The sequence below is a fragment of the Erithacus rubecula genome (genome assembly GCF_903797595.1).
Source record: "Erithacus rubecula genome assembly, contig: SUPER_Z_unloc_2, whole genome shotgun sequence".
NCBI lineage: Eukaryota > Metazoa > Chordata > Aves > Passeriformes > Muscicapidae > Erithacus > Erithacus rubecula.
This window is the reverse complement of record NW_027635860.1, coordinates 7,465,280-7,470,903: the sequence shown is the minus strand read 5'-3', so window position 1 is coordinate 7,470,903 and position 5,624 is coordinate 7,465,280. Positions and strand designations below refer to the sequence as shown.

General features: G+C 36.8%; 1 long non-coding RNA gene across 1 annotated transcript; it reads right to left on the bottom strand.

Moving 5' to 3' along the window:
• Positions 1 to 238: 238 nt before the first annotated feature.
• Positions 239 to 5,399, bottom strand: LOC306814685. Its single transcript, XR_013777224.1, has 3 exons — positions 5,277 to 5,399; positions 5,096 to 5,131; positions 239 to 451 (listed from the first exon to the last, which is right to left on the bottom strand). It is a non-coding gene; the product is annotated as an uncharacterized lncRNA (long non-coding RNA).
• Between the last annotated feature and the right edge of the window lie 225 nt (positions 5,400 to 5,624).

The window sequence follows — 5,624 nt, the reverse complement described above, 5'->3', positions numbered from 1 at the left end:
CAGAAAGGAGACAGGCATGCCTGTTTTGTTGGATTCTGTTCATGAAATATTTCAGTTTTCACAGAGTACAGCTTTAAAAATTATATGAGATGCCATTTCCAATGGAAACTCCTAGCCAACTGTTTTCCATAGACAGGTCAATATTGGGTATACTGGAAGGACAACACAGAAACAATAGTTGCTCTTGTCTCCCAAGGCACCACTTCTAGAGAGTGGATTATTGCTTCATAGTGGAACTGTAATGACAATGGCCATTGTGAGACAAACCCACATAATTTATTAAGATCCATTATATATTTATACCCTGTTATCTTGTGCAACCACTCCTGCTGTCCTCCCAAGTGAATCTACATAGCCGAGCCCCTGCTGCCCTGGCTGGCATGGGTAAAAGCTGGGTTGTTACAGGTTCTGAGCTATGCATTCCAAGGTACTGATGCATTCCAGGAATGAGCTGTAAAAACCAAGATAGCTGTAATGTATTTGCTGTGGGTGACAGGAAAATTTTTGTGAAATACAGTCTTTTCAATTTAGTCAGCTTCTCCACTTTCTAGTGAAACAGGAGCTCTCCCCCCAGCTCTTAACCTGCTATCCCCCTCGCCCCCAAGACTCCAAATCACAGAAAATACAAAGCTGCTCACTAAGGGAAAAAAAAGAAATTGCTCTAATGAATAAAGAATTAGTCAAGTACCAGCAGATGGTGCTCCAGAGTACATCATACTGTTTGCTGCTTAATAAAACAGAAAAATCCATTGACATTTTACGGTAAAAGGAATTTTTGGAGGGACTGTCCCATAATCTTCTTGAGGGAGTGTCCTTTTATCTTCTTGAGTACACAGATGATAATAACTTAATTTGAAAAGATGTCCACTGTATGCAGCTCCCAGTAGTTTAAACTAAAAGTGCAAAATCCACTTATAAAAAAGGCTGCAAGTTTTTAAATGTCTTGGATAATTTAATTTAATTTGCTCTAACCCTGATTCTCTTTAGAGTCTCTAGAAAATACAGAAATAATAATAGGAATAAATAATTGAACACACACCACCCAAACAATAGAACAAAAAAAAAAAAAAAAAAAAAAAACCAACCCAAATAGAAATAATTCAGAGAATAGATGCTCAAATATCTGCAGTCCTGAACTAGTTCTTTACTTTCCCAGTTTCACAAACAGAAAATAATCTACAGATTTAAAATTGTAGCAGGTTGATTTTGGGTTGCAAATTTTTGTGAGTGGTTTGTTTGGGTTTTTTGTGATTTTGTGGGGTTTTTTAAAATTATTGGTCGTGGTGGTGGCTGTTTAGAGTTTTGGGGGATTTTTTTACATGTGTTGGTGTGTTCTAGTTTTGGGTGGTTTTGATTTTGGTTTGGAGTTCTATTTTAACTTTAGAGTCTTCACAGAGGACCTAAACCAGCAGCCAGAAAGCAGAAAGTTTTGTCTCCTTTGTCAATTAAAAACTGGTTTGGATAAGCAGAGAAGAGTTGTGTTCTAGCAATCACCCACTCACCTGCTCATCAGCACATCCATCCAAATGGCCATGGCAGAGCTTTTCTCCATATACAGACTTCACTTGTCTAGAGGCACCCATAGTAGTCTGGTTAATTTAGTTTATAGATTCCCTTGATCTTAGATGTTAAAGGAGCTGCAATGTTGTTGAAATGGTCTAAATGCCCAGTCTAAATGTTGAGGTAAAATATTGATCTGAAACTTGACCAGGATTTGAAAGCAAGTGTTGTTCAAGATATGTTCATCCTAGTTTTCTCTAACTTTACATTGATCATTTAAAATTCTAATCTGGGTTTTGATTCCATTCTACATCAAGAGAAATAGGCTTGATTGCTTTGATTTTGACTTAGTTGCGTATTTTAATCTAATGATAACAGTTAAGACAAACAATATTTAATGTAAATATAAGTGTTCTCTGCAATCATCTGCCTCGTACAGCATTGTAATTTTCAATAATAAAAGTGTTGAAATATTTGATCTTCATGGTGTTATTTCAAAACCAAATTCTTGAAGCAGTGCTCAATCACTGGGTTGCTTACATATGTAAGCATGAACTATGAAACTCATAAAAGCATCAGCAATGGAATTTGCTCTTGGCTTGAACTTCAGGAGAAAACTTTGAGAATATTGAATCAAAAGAATATAAAATTCAAAGCAATGTGCAAAAGTTTCCTTGTATAAGGCTGTGGCCCTTTACCCTGTTATGAGATCCTTCTAATTCTGATCATTGTGACTCTGGTCCCAGTGATCTCACTGTGTATTTGGTTACCTAGGGCTTACCTGAGAAGTAAGGCAATGTTTTGTATGAACAAGGTTGTTGCAAGTTTTCCTACAACGAGTAGAAATTTTCTATAAATGGTACCCTAGTCTTTCCTATGGATTTTATTTTGGAGCAAACATTATTTGCCATAATTTTCTGGGATCAGGGATTGTTTACTATGGTTAATTTGATAAAAATGCAATTATATATCTACACTGCTTTCAAATTAAATTCATAATATCTGGTAATTCAGTAGTTTAAAGCTCCAGTATTACTGACTCTGAAACTGCAATTTATTTTATGGACAGATGTCCCCTTTTGCATGCAGCAGCAATAGCTGAAGATGTTATTGTTCTCTCCCTCTGGCTATCTTTCTTGGATGGTTTGAAATTTCCACCTCCCACTATTGTATCTTGTTAAACTGGTCCTGGAATACTTCCTAATTCAGATCAGGCAAAATAAATTAATTCAGTCTATTACATGAACTGTTGAAATTAATGCAACTGCTTTGCTGGTAGTGAAATAGGAATCATTCACACACTCTGCACTGTAAGGGTGGGCAACCTCCAGCAAGAAACCTGTTGCTAGCACCTGGGGTGTGGAAAAAGACAAATCTTTAAGAGAACATCTGTGAAGAGCAAAGGTCTCTGCAGTTTTTGTTTTTAATTGAAGGACTTATTACCTCGTTAAAGACAAATTGTAAGTGAGCTAAATGCTGAACCCAGTATGAAATAAGGTGGTAACTACTGTAATGTTCATATCAGATTGTTCTTGAAGGATGGACTGCTTAGTGCTCCTGGCAGATTAGTATGAAGAATTGACCTGATACCACTTAAAACTGAGAATTCAAACCAATAAATATGAGCATCTGGAAGTCAAAAGCCTGGTGCAAGACTGAAACAGTAACCCCAGAGCTATAGGCTCTTTTCTCATTTTATAGTATGTAAGGGCACTGTATCTCAGAGCGGTGCTCAAGAAAATCTGTGACCTGAACAAGTCAATAGGAAATACCTGAAAAGCAGGGATATAGTGAAATTTAATTCTTTTGAAGAGCTGAGGAGTTGCTAGGGGTTATGTTAATGTTAGATGACCCTCAGTGCTTGATCTTAAAGCACTCTTCCATGTAGACAGGTTTGCTGGTACAAGTCTTCAACATGTGCTCCTCAACTTTTTGTTTGTCTCCAACAACTTCTTTTCTCCTGTACACATATAATGATTGAGCAGAAACTATAGAATTTCTTGGACCAAAAAGAGATAGCTTACTGTTCAAGTTGGTAGGAGAAAAGGATGCCAGTTTATATTTCTAGTTTTCTCTATATCTTTTCTGATTATGTATATATAGCAGGGTGGTGTTGGGTGTTTTCATGGCTTGAATCCCATCAGAGGAGGCTTACAAACTCGATCTCTCTTACAAACTGTTTTATTTGCTGGCTTATTTGAAAAATGACGTGGCCTCTTTCGGCTGCATTTTGAGAGAAAACTGTGAACAAACTTTGGTCAGAGTCTATGTCTAAGAAATGTAATTACAATATTCAGCAGGACAGTACTTCACAAAGAATTCTTTCTTGTATGCTTTTGTGGCAGTCAAGTTTAGAAAGAGAACTGATAATGTCTTACAAATTTTCAGGTCAAACATGAGAGTTAATATACCTTTCCTAGCCTCATTTTTACATCAGAATGGACATTCAAATGTGGATGCATTCATCCCAGATTCTGGCAATAAATCCTATTTAAACATTGGAATGCTTTGCCTGGCGAGGTGGTAGAGTCACCTTCTCTACATGTATTTTAAAAAAGACTGGATGTTGCACTTGGTTTCATGATTTAGTTGAGGTGTTAGGGTGTGGGTTGGACTTGATGATCTTGGAGGTCTCTTCCAACCTAGTTATACTGTGATACTGTCATACTGTCATATTTGTAAGACAGATACCTCAACAACGAGATCTGGTTTTATACTAATGTTATGCACTTTGAGCTGGGTGAGATGAAAAAATGGTGTAGGTATCTTGTCTCAAAGGGGTATTTGCAGCTAGAATGTATATTGTACACTTTTGCTCTTCCCCCCACCCCCTATGAAGAGTCTGACATGACTTTAAAATCCTTTGATTCCTTGCTTCATATTTATTTGCTTTTCTTGAATTGGAGGTTTTCCATACCTACACCTACTCTGCTCTCTTAAGAAACATTAGAACACTGTATTAAAGTTCTGAATTTCTGGTTGCCCATGAATTTCAAAGTTGGAGACAAATACAGTATAGTCCTAAAAGATATAATTGTAAAAATGTAATTAGTAGAAATGTGGAGAGATTACCATCAAAGAAAAAATGAATTATGTTTTACAGTATGTTTGAATAATAGGAATAGAACTGTATTTCAAATATTAATAGATTATTGCCATGAATAAACAAGGGCATCAATCTCATATGCTTACTATAAATTACACCCATTAAGTCTTTCTTTCTCAAGCACATAAATCCATACAATCTGAGCATCTATCAGTTTTTAAATCCATAAATATATTATGTAGCAGTTCTCCTGGAGGAGATAATGCTTTGTTCAATATTCTGTAAAAGTGTCTCAAATGAAGTAAATGGGCTTCTATAGTCTTATTTATGGAGGCTCAGGAGAGCAGCACATAAAACATCCAAGAAAAAACACTTACAAGCTCAGAGAGCACACCACCATATTCTTCTAACCAAATTGAGAAACTAGCTGAGTTTCTAGATTCATGAAACTCGCTGATGTGTGAGAGAATCCTGACTATGTCAGAAACTTGACTCTGCCAGAAAAAAGAACAGTATAAAAATGTTACTTTAAGAAAAATATTTTTTTACCTTTTCCTGTAGCATTCTTTTGCTGTGTCCTGGTAGCTAATATAGAAAGACCAGATGAAGATGGCATAGATTTAATTTTATATCCACATAGGAGTTAGGGCTTCTCCACCTTCCAAAGTGACAGGGCTGATAGCTTAACTGAAGTGCATGTACACCAATGCACACAGCATGGACAACAAACAGGGGGAGATGGAAACCACTAACATACTTGCCATCATGGAAACAAGGCAGGATAACTTGCACAACTGTGCAAGTGTTGCAGTAATGCTTCAGAAGGGATAGACAACGACTGAGAATTGGTAGGGTAGCCCTGTATGTCAGAGAAGGTTTTGATATTCTAGAGTTTAATGATAGTAGCAGTAAGGTCTAAAGTTTATGGATGAGGATCAGGGGGAAGGCCAACAAAGCAGATATGCTAGTAGGAGTCAGTTTGAGAGCACCCAACCAGAATGAAGAGGTAGATGAAATATTCTGTAAACAGGTGGGAGAAGTCTTGTGGTTGCTGGCCCTTGTTCTTGTGGGGGTCTTA